Here is a 20183-nt window from a genome sequence, read left to right on the forward strand (position 1 = left end):
GACAAACATTATTTTTGGCAAAATAAATAATTAGAGTGGTTAAATTAATAAGTACACATTGCTAATTATTTATGCTATGCTGCAGGTCACACTTCATTTTTGGCAGCCCAAGTTGAATGAATAACAAAACAAAGCTAATGGGCTGAATGGAAAGTAAAGCCCAAGTCATTCATATCAAACAAAGAAGCATAGCAAGGCACCGGGCCAAAAAGAGAAGAACCCGATCCAAGCTTGAAAGTGTTTTCAATTTCCCACCATCTTGCTCCAACCAAGGCAACGTTCCTCTCCTCTCAAATCAGGTCATATCAAGACTTCAGAAAAGTAAGAAAGAGAAAGAGCTTTTTCCATAAGCCTTTAACCAAAGAAGCAAGAGAGAGAGAATTGAAGCTTGAAGCACAGAAGCTAAAACTGAAATCCCAAGCTAAATCAAGCTTAAGAAAGGTAAATCATATCATCTTGCATGCATCAGATCTTCACCCTTTCTCCCCTACTCTCTGCTCTATCCGAAAATGGCCTTCAAGGGAAATCTATTCTCTGCCCTATTCTGCTGTGTATCTACGGTCTTATTCAAGACTTGGGGACCAAGTTGGTATTCAAGGGTTCAGATTTGGTTGACCATTGGAAAACAAGTTCGGTCACTTCTTCATGGCTTTCGGTCAAGTTGGAAAAGTCAGAAGCAAAGGTTACTCTTTGATGTTAAAAATGAAAAAGTGAATCTGTGAGTTGGTGAAGCTCAAGGCTCAAGGTGTTGACCTTGGATGAAGAACCAAGGAACGTGCATGAAGATAAAAAGGAGCTTGTTGTTCATACAGCAGTAAGGAGAGAAAACCAGTGAACCTGAAGTGTTTGTTCTGAGAAAGCTCTTTGAAGAAGTTCAACTAACTGGACAGTGTAACCTAATCAAAGGTGCATTCCGCCAGTATGAAGAACTGAATCAGAAGCTTGCTAATCTGGTTTTTCGCATAGCGCAGAGGCTGTTGGTGAAGTCAATCTCCTTCATGTTTTCTGATTGTAATGTACTTTTCTAAGCTTATCTTTCTGTAATTTCTTGTGAGAAAAGGCAAAGTGAGAAAGCTTAAGAAAAAGCCATGAGTGAAAAGGCTGAGAGATACACTTGAGAGAAAAGCCTAGAGTTATTTTCAGATTTCTTTAGGTTGGTTAAGTGTCTTGTATCTTATTCCTGTTTGGTATCCCTTTCTTAGTTGGGTTAGCACTAAGAGAAATAGTTAGGTGTTAGCATAACCAATGTCAAGTTAGGTTAGAACTTGAATGTGAAATTGGTGTATGTAATACTGTTAACTATAGTGAAATTCTTCCATATTTGTGGAGGAGACTGGATGTAGTTTGCATAGCACAAAGCAACCGAACCAGGATATATGCTGGTGTAAGCTTTTTCTTCTCTGTCATGTTCTGTTTTCTGTTTTTCATGAGACAAAAATAAATTGTCTCATAAATTTCCGCTGCTGAGTTCAAACAGAATCAGATTTGTAACTTCTACTAAAAGGGTCAAAACAACAACTTAAAAAGAAGGCATAGATTCAACCCCCCTTCTCTAAGCCTACTACTACCTTCAATTGGTATCAGAGCTAAGGTCTCAAGAATCAAGCTTAACCGCTTGGAGCAAAGATCCAATGGCGAACAACTTGGGCACAACCACAGTTGCCTACACCCTCACTGAAGGTCAGTCAAACAACCGACCACCTTTCTTCAACGGGAAGAACTATTCCTACTGGAAAGAAAGGATAAGGATCTTCATCCAATCCATTGACTACAACCTATGGAAGATCGTTGTGAGCGGTCCAAAGATCCCAACAAAAACAAGTGCTGATGGAGTGGTGACTCCAAAAGAAGAAGCTGAATGGAATGAAGATGATAAGAAGAAGATAGAGATGAACGCGAAAGCAATCAACCTTCTTCACTGTGCTATCAGCTTTGAAGAGTACCGGAAGGTGTCTAGATGCAAGACAGCCAAAAAAATCTGGGAAAAACTCCAGGTTACACATGAAGGCACCAAACAAGTCAAAGAAACGAGGATTGATATGCTGCGAAAAGAGTACGAGATGTTTAGCATGAAGGATGGAGAAAGTATTGATGAAGCATTTGAGAGATTCTCAATCATAATCAACAACCTTGATGATATGGGTACAAACTATGCAGAACAAACCTTGGTGAGAAAACTCCTTAGAAGCTTCACAAAAGAGTGGGAAAACACTGCCACTGTCCTAACCAAAAGCAACAACATAAGTCCAATAACCTATGATGAGCTGAGAGGAAAACTCCTTGCCTATGAAGCCACACACACAAACACAGACTCAAAGAAAAAAGGAATAGCCCTTAAGTCACAAATAGAACCGAAAGAGAGTGAGTTAAGTGATGGTATTTCAGATGACGAGCTTTTGTTTTTTGCTAGGAGATTTAGAAGGATGTTGAAGAGCAAAGGCAAATACAAGGGCTCAAGTTCAAAGGAGCACAAGATAGACTTGAGCAAGGTGACATGTCATCATTGCAAGGAGGCTGGACATTTCAAGTCACACTGTCCAAAGCTCAAAAAGGAGGACAAAGGAAAGAAGGAAAGGAAGAGAGTACTCATGGCAGCTTGGGAGGATCTTGAGAATGACTCAAATGAAGAAGAAGAATCTGAAGGAGATGACAAGGACTGTTTCATGGCTGGAAACAACAATCTCGATGAGGTAAACTATTATGATTTGACCATTGAGGACTTGCATGCTATTATAGATGATCTCACCTCAAACACCTCAAAACTGCTTGATAAATACAATGAATGCAGATCTGAAAGAGATGTGTTAAGAGCTGAAAATGAGTTTTTAAAAGAAAAAGTGAAGGAAACTGAATGTGCTTTAGACATCATTGAAGAAAACAGATTTCTAAAATCTGAACTTGAAAAATTAAAAGGAAAGCACATTGTGGATCCCTCACATGAGTTGATTGCTGAAAATGAAAGATTAAATGACAAAATTAAAAGGCTGAATGGTGACTTGGCAAAATTTGCACAAGGTTCTAGTAACTTGGATAAATTACTTGCAAGTCAAAGACCATTGTTTGAAAAATCTGGTTTAGGATACATAGCCAAGGAAGATGCTGTTTCCAACACTTCCTCTATAAAATTTGTGGCCTCTTCATCAAATACTAAATCCATACCAAATAAATCAGGTATCGGATATGCTTCCACTTGTGAAGAAAAATCTGATGAAGAATACACAAATAAAACTGAAATCTCACCAAGAACTGGTCTGAGTTCAAACCGACCAGGTTTGGGCTATGTTTCGAAAAATGAGGTTGTTTTCAAGAAACCATCATTTTACAACAAAACCTCATATTCGAAAGGCAATAATGTTCAAAAAAATTCTGGTGAAAATACTTTTGCAAAGAGGAATAACTTTAATAAAAATCAGTTCGTTAAAAGAAATGCATCTCCTCCAAAAACCAGAAAATTTCAAAGCTTTAATCATTTCAAGCAATATAACTCACATCAGTTTCAGCAACGCACTCAAGAAAAACATTGTGTTAATTGCAAGAAATTTGGTCACTCATATGTACAATGCTTCATTGAGAAGAGAGTTGTAGGAAACAAAGTCTACAATGTTGTTTGTGATTTCAATGCACTTGGGCAACCAAGATGGATTAACTTCAAAGGATCCAAATTAATTTGGATACCTAAGGCTACTTGAAACTCATCATGCAGATTTGCCTAGCATCCAAGAACAAAAAGGACATGTGGTACATGGATAGTGGATGTTCAAGGCACATGACTGGAAGGTCAACCTACTTCATCAAACTAAATAAGTATGATGGAGGTTTTGTGACCTTTGGAGATGATGGTAAAGGTAAAATCATTGCTGTTGGAAAAGTAGGTAATGAGCAATCTACCTTCATTGATGATGTGCTTCTAGTTTGTGGTTTAAAGCACAATCTTTTGAGTATTAGCCAACTGTGTGATTTAGGATATCTAGTTGTTTTCAAAAGACTTGAATGCTGTGTTGTTAATGAAAAAACAAATGAAGTTATGTTTGTTGCCAAACGTTTCAATAATATGTATGGACTTACTCTAGATGAACTAAAGGATCAAAATGTAGCTTGTCTTCACTCTAAAGAATCTGAAAAGTGGTTGTGGCACAAGAGATTGGGCCATGCAAGTATGTTTCAAATAAACAAACTTGTAAAGAAAGAGTTAGTAAAAGGTCTTCCTTTGATTAAGTTTGACAAAGACATCACTTGTGATGCTTGCCAAATGGGAAAACAAACAAAAAGTTCTTTTAAACCAAAGGAAGACATCTCTACTAAAAGACCACTTGAGTTGCTACACATTGATTTATTTGGTCCAACAAGAACTCAAAGCCTAGGTGGTAAACATTATGGTTTAGTAATTGTGGATGACTATACTAGGTTTGGTTGGGTTTTATTTCTTGCACACAAAAATGAAGCCTTTTCGGCCTTTGAACCTTTTTGCAAGAAAATTCAAAATGAAAAGGATTTGAAAATCTCTTCTATAAGAAGCGATCATGGAACTGAATTTGAAAACAATTTGTTTGAATCCTTTTGTGAGGAATTTGGAATATCTCACAACTTCTCTTGTCCAAGAACACCACAACAAAATGGTGTTGTGGAAAGAAGAAATAGAAGCATACAAGAGATGACAAGAGCCATGCTTTGTGAGAGTAATGTTCCAAAATTCCTTTGGGCTGAAGCGGTTAACACAGCTTGCCACATTTTGAATAGAACAATCATAAAGAAATTTTTGAAGAAAACCCCTTATGAACTTTGGAAAGGCTACCCACCAAACTTAGATTACTTGCACATTTTTGGATGCAAATGTTTTGTTTTAAACAACAAAGAAAATTTGGGAAAATTTGATCCAAAGGCTTATGAGTGCTTGTTTGTAGGATATTCCACAACTAGTAAAGCATATAGGGTTTATCATCAAGATGCTAGAATTATTGAAGAGTCCATACATGTTACATTTTGTGATACTAACTTGGTGCAAAGCATTTTGGAAGATGGTGATGCAGGAAATCAAGCTCAAAAGGATGATGAAACTGCTCAGAATTATGAAAAAGAAAATTCTGGACAAGCTGAACCAGAAACAGCAAATGCTGAAAAGTCAAGAGACAATTCCATTTTGTCTCATGAACCTGAAGGAAATTCTGCAGACAGCAGCATACAGATTCCATTGGTGACCGAATCTGCCTCCAAGTCCACTAGACCTCGTGAATGGAGGTTCTTAAAGAATTATCCTGAGGAATTTGTCATTGGGGACGTCTCTCATGGAGTGCAAACTAGGTCTTCCACTAGAAAGGCAAATGAAGGTTCAAACATTGCCCTTCTTTCACAAATGGAGCCTCAAAACGTCAAGGAAGCCCTTAGTGACCCATCTTGGATTAAGGCTATGGAGGATGAGCTTCTTGAGTTTGAAAAGAACCAAGTGTGGACGTTGGTTCCAAGGCCAAGTGGAAAGAAAGTGACAGGCACCAAGTGGATATTCCGGAACAAGTTGGGAGAAGATGGTAGCATTGCAAGGAACAAAGCAAGGCTAGTGGCACAAGGATATGACCAAGAAGAAGGAATCGACTTTGATGAATCCTTTGCCCCTGTTGCCCGAATGGAAGCCATTAGACTTCTCCTAGCCTATGCTGCATTTTGTGGTTTTAAATTATACCAAATGGATGTGAAATGTGCATTCTTAAATGGTGTGATAGATAGAGAAGTATATGTGGAGCAGCCTCCTGGTTTTGAAAATAAAGAGCATTCTAATCATGTTTTTAAATTGTCTAAAGCTCTCTATGGTTTAAGACAAGCTCCTAGAGCTTGGTATGAGAGACTTAGCTCCTTTCTTTTGAAAAATGGTTTTCAAAGAGGCACCACTGATACAACTCTATTTATCAAGAATTCTAATGATTCTTTTATTTTAGTCCAAATATATGTTGATGACATTATTTTTGGATCAGCAAATGAATCCCTTTGTACTGAATTTGGAAAGCTCATGACAAGTGAATTTGACATGAGTATGATGGGTGAACTTAATTTTTTCCTTGGGCTACAGATTAAACAAACTGAAAATGGCATTTTCATTCATCAAGAAAAGTATGCCAAGGAATTAGTTAAGAAATTTGGTCTTGAAAATGCCAAAACCATGGGAACTCCCATGCACCCGAATTCTAAATTAGATAAGGGAGAAAATGAGAAAGATGTTGATGAGACTAGGTATAGAGGGATGATCGGTTCTCTTATGTACTTAACCTCCTCTAGACCCGACATTGTGCAAAGTGTTGGATTGTGTTCTAGGTTCCAATCCAAACCTAAGGAGTCACATCTTTCTGTAGTTAAAAGGATCATTAGATATGTTCATGGCACATCCAATTTTGGTCTTTGGTATCCTAAGATTGATGATTTTTCTATAGTTGGGTATTGTGATGCAGATTTTGCTGGTGATAGAGTTGATAGAAGGAGCACTTCTGGTTTATGTTGCTTCCTTGGGAAGTCCTTGAATGTATGGTCAAGTAAGAAGCAACCAACAGTGGCCCTTTCCACTGCAGAGTCTGAGTATATAGCTGCTTCTTCTTGTTGTTCTCAGCTTTTATGGTTAAAAACACAGCTTGCTGATTACAAATTAAATGCTGAAAATATTCCTTTAATGTGTGATAATATGAGTGCCATCAATATTTCTAAAAATCCAGTTTTGCACTCTAGGACTAAGCATATTGAAGTGAAATTTCACTCAATAAGAGAACATGTCCAAAAAAGGGATATTTGTATTCAATTTGTTAAATCAGAAGAGCAATTAGCAGATATTTTTACTAAACCATTAGCTGAAGATAGATTCTGCATGCTTAGGACTTGTCTAGGAATATTGAGTTATAATTCTTTATTTGAAAAGTGCTGATGCGTTTGATGGAGAATTTTGTCTCATGAACAGGTATGAGACAATTCTGGGCAGATGATGAATGTCTCCTTCGAAACAGAGTGTTCTGGGTTTATAGCAAGTGAAAAATCAATCTGGGCCAACATCAATTCAGATCTGGATAGTCCTATATGTTTTACTAATTCAAACCACATCTGGGCCCAATGTGAATGTTACATTCTTACTTGTGTGCTAAAGTTTTCATTAAAAGTTTGTTTGTGGCCCGAACAACGGTTTTGTTTTAATTTTTGATTTTGGTCCAAAATGAATTTCAATTTAATTCTGATTGCCATTCAAAATTTAAAATTAATTTCCTGTTTTAATTTTAAAAATCAAATAAGATCTTCTCTTTTATGAGGTCATGTCATGTCAAGTCTTTTCAAATGATGATGCAGTTACATGGTTTTGGAAAATTGCTTTTGGGTACGGTTACCAACACTCCCTCTCTTCCCTCCATAACTTCTCCTCAATCCTTCGGTTTCTTCCCTCTCACACCACTATCTCCCTTTCATCAAAAGCATCATTTTAACCAAAATGAGGAAGAAAGTCATTGCAAAAAAGGCTCCTCGTGAGAAGATTTACAAACTACCCACAAAGCCTTTCACTCGCTCTCAAGACCGAACCTTTACCCCTTCTCCTTCTCCTCCAACCTCTCCTCCTCGGTGTGACCCCATGGCTCGAACCAAGAATACTCCAAGGTTCCCTGCCTCTGCCAAACCTACTCCACCACCAAAGGCAACGCCTTCCAAACCTGCCTCCTCAAAACCTGGCTCTTCAAAGCCACCCTCATCCAAAGGGAAGCGTCCGGCGACGGAGGAACCTGTTCCCGAGCCACACCAACCCAGGGCAAGGTCAGTTCCTGTGCGTTCACAGAGAGGTAAAGCTCGAGTTCCTCTCTCATCTCTTAGAGAACCAGAAGTTGATCCTTTTGCTCACAAATCACACTATATGACATCTCACTCTGACTTTAACCCTCATCGTTTCAAATCTGCCATGAACCACGATTTCTATGAGGGAGTTATTAAGTATCGTACTCTATGTCCATCTTTTCTGGCTGATTTACCTGATTTGAAAAAGAAAGGTTTTCCTTTTGTTGAAAACTTAGAATTTTTAGACTGGAATCACCTTTTTGACATCAAAAAACCTGTATATCCTCAGTTGGTCAAAGAATTTTATGCGAACATGACTTATCATGAAGGAAGTGTGCATTCTTATGTTAAGGGTAGAGACATCTTTTTAAATAATGAAACTGTCAGTGATGCATTGAAGTATACTGATGTTGGGCCTTGTGCTTACACTTCGGTTAAGTGGGATGAAGGTGTTGGAATTTCTTATCTTGATGCATTGGCTCACATTTGTGAACATGTTTCTTTAATTGATGGCATCACACCCACTCACAAAGCCCTAGGATATGAACGTGCTCAATTACACCGAATTGTCAACCACATTTTGATTCCTCAAAGTGGTTCATATCAAAGGGTTTCTTACACTGACACACTTGTTTTATATGCCCTTATTACAAAAACAGAAATCTCTTTTGCATACTTGATGGCTAGATACATGTTTGATTCTATTCGAAGCACAAAAGATAAAGCACTTCCTTATGGCATGTTTCTAACTTGCATATTTGAGCATTTTGGTGTTGACTTGACCAATGAGAAATATGAAAATAGACATTCATACCTAAAGGGGGGTGGTTCAGTGAAACAGAACAAAGGATCCACTAGATCTGAAAGAGTCATCCTAGATGATGAAGATGAGGACTGTGTCCCTGAGGATTCTCCTGCTCCTTCCACCGATGGTACTTCCATTTCCACTGGGAAGAAATCCACTCTGCTGAATGTGGTCAAGGATGTAGCTCAAGAGTTTGTGTCTCAATCAAATCACATGATTGCCATGAGCAAGGAACAAAGGAAGTTAGCTAGCAAGCATGAGAATTTTCTGAAGAAATCAAGGGATAGGGTGGCTGTGCTCATGACCTTCATTGATAACCTTAACAATGATGAAGACATTGCCACTGATGTTGAAGAGAATGATGCCTCGGAAGGAGATGGTTCTGATGCCTGAGATTTGTCTCATGAAGACTGCTGCTGTTGCTCTCATTTTGTCTCATGAATTTTATTTATTCTGCATCTGTTGAACTTTTTGGATGACTGTAATAACTCTAAATACTGCTGCACTTTTGTTGGTTTAGTTAGAACTTTTCAACTATGTCTAACCTTTCCTTGCAGGGTTTGAATTGATGTTTTTGTTGATCCTTTGAGTTGTCCACCCTTGATGACAAAAGGGGGAGTAAGGATAGTATTTGGTATTTTTTGATGTTGATGCAGCTACTAGTAGTTCATTCGAATTTTTGTCTAATTGCTGCACTAAAAGTTGATCTCACATGATGAATCCTTTTGCTGCTAACAGTTAACTAATGTTGGGTTGATTATGTGATGTTGCTCATTTTGATATCTCTTAGACAAGATAAATGTGTATAGCTCTTTATTGTGCTTTCTTTAAGTACAATGCATAAACAGGAACAAAGAGGAAAAGCATAAATCCAGGGGGAGCTAATCTTGAAAAAGAAAGGGGGAGCAACATAAAAGCAAATGACAAAAATCAAAGGGAGTTTTCTAAACCCAACTCAAACTTATTTCCTTTTGATTATTGCTTAAATCATGTTTGTCATCAAGGGGGAGATTGTTGAGTTAAGAAATTAACTAAAATAATTAGTGATGACAAACATTATTTTTGGCAAAATAAATAATTAGAGTGGTTAAATTAATAAGTACACATTGCTAATTATTTATGCTATGCTGCAGGTCACACTTCATTTTTGGCAGCCCAAGTTGAATGAATAACAAAACAAAGCTAATGGGCTGAATGAAAAGTAAAGCCCAAGTCATTCATATCAAACAAAGAAGCATAGCAAGGCACCGGGCCAAAAAGAGAAGAACCCGATCCAAGCTTGAAAGTGTTTTCAATTTCCCACCATCTTGCTCCAACCAAGGCAACGTTCCTCTCCTCTCAAATCAGGTCATATCAAGACTTCAGAAAAGTAAGAAAGAGAAAGAGCTTCTTCCATAAGCCTTTAACCAAAGAAGCAAGAGAGAGAGAATTGAAGCTTGAAGCACAGAAGCTAAAACTGAAATCCCAAGCTAAATCAAGCTTAAGAAAGGTAAATCATATCATCTTGCATGCATCAGATCTTCACCCTTTCTCCCCTACTCTCTGCTCTATCCGAAAATAGCCTTCAAGGGAAATCTATTCTCTGCCCTATTCTGCTGTGTATCTACGGTCTTATTCAAGACTTGGGGACCAAGTTGGTATTCAAGGGTTCAGATTTGGTTGACCATTGGAAAACAAGTTCGGTCACTTCTTCATGGCTTTCGGTCAAGTTGGAAAAGTCAGAAGCAAAGGTTACTCTTTGATGTTAAAAATGAAAAAGTGAATCTGTGAGTTGGTGAAGCTCAAGGCTCAAGGTGTTGACCTTGGATGAAGAACCAAGGAACGTGCATGAAGATAAAAAGGAGCTTGCTGTTCATACAGCAGTAAGGAGAGAAAACCAGTGAACCTGAAGTGTTTGTTCTGAGAAAGCTCTTTGAAGAAGTTCAACTAACTGGACAGTGTAACCTAATCAAAGGTGCATTCCGCCAGTATGAAGAACTGAATCAGAAGCTTGCTAATCTGGTTTTTCGCATAGCGCAGAGGCTGTTGGTGAAGTCAATCTCCTTCATGTTTTCTGATTGTAATGTACTTTTCTAAGCTTATCTTTCTGTAATTTCTTGTGAGAAAAGGCAAAGTGAGAAAGCTTAAGAAAAAGCCATGAGTGAAAAGGCTGAGAGATACACTTGAGAGAAAAGCCTAGAGTTATTTTCAGATTTCTTTAGGTTGGTTAAGTGTCTTGTATCTTATTCCTGTTTGGTATCCCTTTCTTAGTTGGGTTAGCACTAAGAGAAATAGTTAGGTGTTAGCATAACCAATGTCAAGTAAGGTTAGAACTTGAATGTGAAATTGGTGTATGTAATACTGTTAACTATAGTGAAATTCTTCCATATTTGTGGAGGAGACTGGATGTAGGTTGCATAGCACAAAGCAACCGAACCAGGATATATGCTGGTGTAAGCTTTTTCTTCTCTGTCATGTTCTGTTTTCTGTTTTTCATGAGACAAAAATAAATTGTCTCATAAATTTCCGCTGCTGAGTTCAAACAGAATCAGATTTGTAACTTCTACTAAAAGGGTCAAAACAGCAACTTAAAAAGAAGGCATAGATTCAACCCCCCTTCTCTAAGCCTACTACTACCTTCACCTTTATAGCGGATTACGTGCATTTTGTAAACCGCGATGGGGTTTACATAGTTTATGAAAAAAAATACATTTCGATATCTATTTTGCAAAATTTGTATTCTGATAATATTGATGGCCAGTTTATTTATAACAGTAAATTGCCCAATTATTAATTTTGATAATTAAAATAATTAAATTATTTATTTAAAAAAATCCCATATTTTTATGTAAAAATAATTATTGATAATTATTTTTACGTAAAAAATAATTATTTAATATATTTGACTGAATTATTTAATATAATATGTATTTATATTTTAAAAGTTTTTGTATGAGATATTTTTATGTAAATAATTACTAAAAATAATAATTATGACATAAATAAATACTACATCCTTTTTAATTACTAATAATAGCATCTTTTTATATTAATAATTAAATTAATATATCAAATTATTCAAGAATCTTTATTTATTATTGTTATATGAAAATGTCTTTATATTTGAGTAATTATCCTTTTTTATTTGTAATGGTATATCATATAAATTGTTTCAAAAGTAGCTATTATTGTATTCTAAATTAACATATTATCTATTCACATTTAAATTATATGCAAATAATATAAATATAAATAAATTCTTTATCTTAGTTAATAATAAATAAATTTTAATCATATCATTGTTCATAAAAAATTAACACCAATTAGTTATTTGTATAAAAACATAAATTAAAAAATATGTAAAATAACATATTAAATATACATAGGGTTAACCGGTTAAGTACGATTTTGGTTCCTAACGTAGAGGTCAAAATTTTATTTCATCTTTGACTTTTTTTTTGCTACAAAATAGTCCTAAAAGTTCCAATTTATTTTAAAATCGTCATTTTTTACCAAAATTTTCATTTTTATTCCAAAAACTTCCCCTAACTACAAAAAAAAAATGTGAATAAGACAGAAAAGGGGAAGGGAATCACGCACGCTGGAGGGGGAGGGAGAGTTGGTTTAGAAGAGGGGGAAGGGAAGGTAGGGAAGGGAAGGGGAAGGGCCACCGCCGCTGATCCTCGCTGCCGCCGTCGCTGCTCCTCTCCCCTCTTTCTTCATCGTCCCTCTTTCTTTCTTTTTCTCTCTCTCTTTCCCCTCTCCCCTTTTTCTGTGCCCTCGCCGCAGCCCCGTCATCGCCGTGCCGCCGACGAACCCATCACATTCCTCTTCTCTCTCCTTTCCGCACTTCATCTATGCCCTACTTCTATTTGGCCACTCCCAGTTCTTCATGGCTTTGACAAGTGAAATCTGGCTCAGCCTCTGTTTTTAGTTCTCTATCCACTCACAGCCGCCTCTAGGCCTGCCACCTCTTCTGCTTCGGCTAGCACATTCTTTGGCCACCTCCAGCCCCTTTTCATCATGCCCAGACCACTGGCGCTCCACCACTGCCTCCCTTGTCCCCTCTTTTCTGTTTTCTATTTTTATAATCTAGGTTACCATTTTGCTTTCAATTTCTATTTTTGGTTAGTGTTAGTTCCTTGATTTGATTTTGGATTTGTTTAGATGAATTTTAATTTTCTGTTAGTTAATTTTAGGTGGGTATTGAATTGCTGAAAGTTGTTGTTGAATTATTATTGTTGTTGAATTAGTTTAGATTTGATAGAATTAGCTTAGGTTATTGAATTTCTGTTAATAGTTAACTGTATACATGATTCATTGTTGTTATTGTTCTTCCGCTTCTGGTTCAGCTTCAGCTTGTGCTTCTGTTTTTTGTTGATTTTGAGGAAGAAAGGGAAGGATATTTTCGTCCGAACGATGATTTTAAAACAAACTAGAACCTTTGGGACCATTTTGTAGCCAAAAAAGGTCAGAGACGAAATAAATTTTTGGTCTCTACATTATGGTCCAAAATCGTACTTAACCCATATACATAAATATATAAAGATGAGAAAAACATAAGATGAGAAAACACCACATCCAACTCAAAACCTTAAGGTTGTAAGTTAATGAGTTTCTCATTTTATAAACTCCTCACTCTTTGTTGCTCTTTTTAATGTAAAATTAATTTCATACACTACTCCTCACACTTGTAATATTAACCATACGTGTTAATCTAAATGGTAAACTTGCTGCTTTTGATTAGAGAAAAAGAAAAAATAAACAAAATTCTTATGAAACATGAGGCTCATTTTTTTATATGGAACAAAGGTTGGTGTTGTTCAATGTAATGGACGCATGGACAAATTTTTCCATGCTATGGTGTCAGGTGTAAAACGTAAAATGCATTTTACTTTTGGCCTCTTTTTTTTTTTTGTTCAGGAAAGGGAACAAACGTGGGTTGCGTTTTGCTTTCTACAGGCTTTTCAAAAAAAAATTATTTGTTTTAACCCAAACGCGGCCTGTGTTTTGTGATGGGTTAAATTTTTTTTTCGAAATAACAAAACGCAGATTGCGTTTTGTGCTGAGTGTCAGCTTTTTTTTTGGGGGGGGAAAGCAAACGCAGGCTGCAATTTTCGCGTTGTCAAATTATTTTTTGAAAAATGAAAAATGCAAGTTGTGTTTTGTTGAGAAAAAAATATTTTAATGAAGAGGCCTGCCTATAAATACGAAGTAATTCTCGCCCAAATGGCCTCACTCACATTCTACTCATCATACTCTTCTTTCGAATATATATGTTATAGTTCTTAGTTTTTTTTGGCAGTTAGGTGTGTCAAAAAAAATCGGAGTAGTTGAGGTTGAAGTTATGGAAAATATTGCAAATTCGTAAGTATATTATAATGGTGAAGTTATACCAAACACATATGAAGGAGTGACTTTTGTTTGTGAATGTCCATTGTCATTTGCTATTTCATGTACCATGAGCTTTGTCGAGTTGCAAAATGGGCTTTATAATAACATTCAAAGCCACATTTTTAAAAAGGGTGAGCAACCTTTTATACAGAAGTCTTGTGCAAGTATTTGGTGGGCTAATATAGTTTCAATTAATGCCCATCACTGACGATGCCAGTATGCAGCAGATGTTCTGTATTTATCAAGAAACTTGATTTCACGTGCCGATGATATAGTTGTACGTTGAGTTTGAACAGCAGTCAGGGTCGGGCGCAGTCGGCGAGGAGGTCAACGTTGATGAGTTTGGGGATATAGATTGGGAAGAAGATAATAATGACAGTGAAGAGGAGTTCAAAGCTAACTATGAAGTTGATGACGAAAACGATGACGAAGACTTGGCAGGCAATCCGGAGGTGCAAAATGAAGCGAATGCGATTGTAAGCCAACACCCGTTTGGTGTTCCGTCTTTTATGCGGACTCTAGATCTCGAAGCCATGCATGCCCCGAAATTTTCTGAGTATGCGAATACGGGTATGTTATGATTATTAACTCAAGTTTCCTACAGTGTTTATTTTATTTGCCTTGTCTGACTGATGGTGGTGCACATGTCGTAGGTGAAGGCAACGCTGCGGCAGAAGATGGCGAGTTTAGTGTTGGAATGGAATTTGGTTCGAGAGAGTCGGTGATATCTACAATCAAAATCTACACTATCTCTAGAGGAGTTGATTACATTGTGTATGAGTCTGAGCCACAGACGTTCTATGCGAAATGCAAGGGGTATGGTGCAGGGTGCGATTGGCTTATCCGGGCTAGCTTAATTCGAAAGAAAGCTTGTTGGGAGATCAGGAGATACAATGGCAAGCACACGTGCACCATGGGAACGATATCACAAGATCATGCCAAGTTGGACTCAGACACAATTGCAGATGCCATTAGGTCATTGGTCGAATCAGACCCCTCGATAAAGGTGAAGTCTGTAATTGCAAAAGTTCAATCCAGGTTCAACTACATTGTCAGTTACCGCAAGACTTGGTTGGCAAAGCAGAAAGCTGTTGCCAAGGTTTTCGGTGATTGGAAAGTTTCTTATCAGACTCTGCCAGTATGGTTGAAAGTAATGACGGTTAAAATGCCAAGTCTCGTCTTCAAATCAAAACGCTCCCTGTTTACCGTGAGACTGAGGAGGTTCAAGGTGTAAGAGTTTTGCACCGCATTTTTTGGAACTTCTATCCGTGTATTGTAGCATTTAGACACTACAAGCTACTGGTGCAAGTTGATGGCACGCACCTGTACGGAAAATATAAAGGTGCACTTCTGGTAGCGGTTGCACAAGATGGGAATCAAAACATTGTGCCTATTGCATTTGTCATAGTCGAGGGCGAGACGGCAGACTCAGTAGTGGAGAATGACCTTTCATTTCGCCTACTCGCAAAACGTGTTGAAACCCAGTCAATACCAATGTCGCTGCAGCTACCTCGTTAAAGGTATTTGGCGGATCCAGGGCAACAAATTTCTGATAATATGCAAAAAGAAAAATGATAATTATTACATTCTAAATAATATCGATTAATAATTTGTTCAAAAAAATTACCAACAACAACTAAACAGTATTATTATTATTATCTTAAAACATAATAATAAATTATTAAAAAACATAAATATTTATCTATTATTTATTAAATAGTATTATTAATTATTAAAAATAACTTATTTTCACTATCATAATCAGTATTATAAAATAATCATAATAACTCTCTAATTATAATAATAATTACTCAAATATAACAATAATAACAATAATAATAACCATTTATTATATTATCTATAACATAAACGGTTTGTTATTAACATACAGTATTAATTATTAGGGTTAAGTATTGAAATCGTCCCTAAAGTCTGGGGTGAAAATCAAAATCGTCCCCAACCTTTTTTTGTTATTAAAATCATCCTTAACGTTACAAAACGTTATAAAATCGCCCTTTTTTATTTTTTTGGACCAAATTACCCTTAACTATTAATAAAAATAATATTAAAAAATAAAACCCCACCCCACCCACACCCAGCATCCCTTCGTCTCTCCCTCCACCCCAAACCCACCCCCAATTCCATCATCACTAGTTCCCACTCCCTCGCCCCCTCACCCCACTCCCTCACTCCCTCACCCCCTCACCCCTGCGTCCAACCCGTGCGCCCAACCCGCCGCCGCCCCTTCGTTCTTTCTATTTTTCTTTTTATTTTTTTTAATTTTTGAAGAACATATATATGATTGATGATGGATTCTTGCTAATTTTGTGATTATTTTGTGATTGATGTTGTTGCTGAATTTTTTTATTTATTTTGGTGATGAAGAAGGAAATTGGGGGTTATTGGGTTAGTGGTGATGAAGAAGGGGGTGAGGGGTTGAGGAGTGGGGGGTTACAATGAGGGGTTCTGTGACTGCCTCTGCTTCTTCCTCTGCTCTGCTTAAACTTCAGCTTCTGAAATTGTAACTTGATGATTATTGAACTTTTGGATCTGAAAATTGGAATTGTAGTTGATGATTATTGAATTATTATTTATTGAAATTGATGTGATTATTGAAATTGTTATGCTTCTTCTGCTTTTGATTTTTTTGTTTTGTGAATGTTGCTGTTAATTTGTTTTGTTATGAGTAATGAATGGTGAGAAAAAGGAGAAGGAGGAGGTGGAAGGAGATTGGGTGAGTGAGGGGTGAGAGGTGGGAGGTGAGGGAGTTGGCTGAGGGAGTTATGGGAGGGGAAGGGAGGGGGAGAGTTTGTTTTAATTTTTTAATATTATTTTTAATTATTTTTATTAATAATGAAGGGTAATATGGTAAAAAAATAAAGTGAAAAAGGACGATTTTATAACGTTTTGTAACGTTGAGGATGATTTTAATAACAAAAAAATATCGGAGACGATTTTGATTTTCACCCCAAACCTTAGGACGATTTCAGTACTTACCCTAATTATTATTACAAAATATTACTAAAGTATTAAACATAATAATTTTTTTAGTTAAACATTATTAAAAAAACCGTTTATTATTATTATTATTATTATTATTATTATTATTATTGTTATTATTATAAAAAATAATAATGAATCTCTAAAAAATAATAATAAATTATTACACATTATTGTTATTATAAATTATTAATAAATTATTCTTATTAACATGGGATAATAATAATAATAATAATAACAACAACAACAACGTCGCTAACAATACAGAGATTAATTTGCCTATTAATAACAATAATAATATAATAACAATATTAAAAAAATTAAACAGTAATGAGAAATAAATAACAATATAATATTAGTTATAATAATATTAATAATTCTAATACTACTAATTACAATACAAATAAAAAAAATTCGAATAAATCTATATATTTATTGTTAAATATTAAAATAAATTACTTACAAATTGAGAATGATCTAAATACTCAATAATATGATCTTCTGGTTTGGTATAATACTATAGTCATGCACCATTTTTTTTCTACACCGTGCAGTTGTTTTTCTTCAGCAAGCTCCTTCACAGTTAACTCTTCCTTCTTCATTCTCATTTAACTATTTTTCAGTTCTCACTTTATTTCAGTAACTAGTTTTTAACTTTGCTTCTCTTTCAGTTTTTCGCTTATAAAAACCAAGATGAACACTCTTCGAAAACACGTGGCGCGCAATTCCAAGTTGGTCAACACTTGCTTCTGTCGGCATGCAGGACACGTTTTGTTTGCTGGTTCTTTTCCCTCACCAATGACAGCCTGCGTTTTGTAGGACCTGTATTTTTTTTATTTTAACGCCTGCAAAACGTTACCAGTATTTTGCACGTTTCTGATATAATTGTGAACAACACATCATGTATCTATATACAAATTTATCACTAATGTTTTATTCATAACCAATTTAATTTCTAGAAACATGAATCAAATTAAATTTTTAAAAGAAAATCGGGAATGAACGCTGACAACTGAAAGGAGCGAGGGTTTTATGAAGCTACTCTTACGATGATAGAAAATTGGATGTTTGGAATTGATGTGAGGCGATCATTTTTTAAATTAGACATACATTACAAGACAAGTGGTCCTATAGCTTGACCTTTGTTAATTGTTATTGTGGGTTGGACCATTTCACCACACGAGCTTCAAAGTTGAAAGAAGCCTTCACGAGTGGTTTTAATTCCGTTTGCAAATTTTGTTATAAGGCCCAGGATGCTGGGAATCACGTGGAATCCGCGTGCTATATATTCCTCTTCCTCAAACCCTAACAACAAATCACTGACACCAACAACCACTCTGATCGTGATGTGGGGAGCAAAATATGTGTTGTATTCATACCTTGATTCGCAACCGCAGAATCTAATTAACTTAATGATTTGATTAGTACTGTAAAAGTAATAAAGTACTTAGATTATCTCAAACAATATAGCACAGCATATATTGTTATTAATAATTAGAGTTTATGATAAGAATAAATAATTATTTGTATTTATAAAAAATAAAAATATTGAGATATATATATTTATATTAGGTTAAAATTAAATTTATATTCATATAAAAAAATTTTGTATGACAAAAATATTTTATATGGAATTTTAATTTTTTTAAAAAAATATTTTTGTTACATAAAAAATATCTTATATAAATATAAATTTAATATTAATTTAATGTGATATATATATCATTGTTTTTATTTTTTATGGATACAAAATATTTATTTATTCTTTATTATAATAAGAGAGAGAAAGAGGAGGGCAAGAGAGTGGTGGGGCAAATGAGTTTGATTTGACTTGAAGTTGTGTAAGCGTAAGGCAAGTTAGAGAATATGGTTTGGCTCACTCTCCTTGAAGGGAGCGTGTCTCTCACTCGAAGAAAGAAGTAGTAAACAACTTTGAAGGGTTGTGTGGCAGTGTGGGTGCGGGTCGGCAAAAGGAGAAGCATTGATACGGACACATTTACTCTTTTGTCCACGCTTCTTCATTGCCTTCTTTTGTATTTCTATATAGTATAATAAAGAGTAAATAATTAAAGTAGTCTTTTTAAGATTATTTATTTTTTAATATATTTTTTAATTAAATTTATTTTTTAAAAAATTTAAATTAGTTATATTAATTTTTTATCATTTTTTTATTAATGTTATCAAAATTTATTAATATGATATATTAAGTGACATTTTTATACACATTTACAAATTTTAATTAACTATTAATATAATAAATTTATAAAATTAGATCAAATAAAAATTTAATTATAGAGAAAATTTGAAGCATTATAATTTTTTAATTGGAGTTAATTTTATCTAATTTTATAAACTAATTATGTTAATAGTCAATTAAGAGTTTTAGGTGTATGTTAGGATGTCATTTAACGTACCACATTAGCAAATTTTGACACTATCAACAAACAAAATAACAGAAGGACTAACATGATTAATTTAAAAATTTTAAAGGACAAATTTGATTAAAAAAATCTTTTAAGGATCCATTTGAAAAATAAGTGATTTTTCACGGACTAATTTGACCATTTACTCGTATAACAAATAATGAGTTAATACTTAATTTCGCACTTTAATTTTTAAATTTGAGTTCAAATTTAAATTGATTTCTTAAATTGTAATTAATTTAATTTAAATTTTAAAATTTATAATAATAATCTATATTGACAAACAATTATTTTTATTGTGCGGTTTGCTTAGTATATGGTGCCTATATAAGAGAGAGTTGGGTTTTTTATTGAAAATATATCAAATTTTTCTTTGCTACATGGATGACTTTAATGAGGTTGTGCAGTTAGAATAAAGAAAAGACACTAGTGTGTTAACAACAACAGCGAAAGATTTTAAAACATGGATGCAGGATATGAAATTGGTGAATATAAAACTGAATGCTCATAAGTTTACGTGGTTTAGGAGTCAATCGTACACAGGAATTGATAAAATGTTGGTGAATTTGGTTTTATTATTATCATTTGGAGCACTTTGTTGAAAAGGAATAATAGAATATTTAAGAATCAAGAAATAGGTGTTGCGGAAATAGTCAATAAATCGATTAGGAGTTACAAAGAGTAAAATGATATTTAATCTTGAGTTGTTGATGATATTGGTAAAAACAATTAAAAATTAGTTTATTTTATCTTACTAGTACTTTTATATTGATACTCCACCTTATATATTGTGTTTA

This window comes from Arachis hypogaea, chromosome 1 (genome assembly GCF_003086295.3).
Source record: "Arachis hypogaea cultivar Tifrunner chromosome 1, arahy.Tifrunner.gnm2.J5K5, whole genome shotgun sequence".
Taxonomy (NCBI): Eukaryota; Viridiplantae; Streptophyta; class Magnoliopsida; order Fabales; family Fabaceae; genus Arachis; species Arachis hypogaea.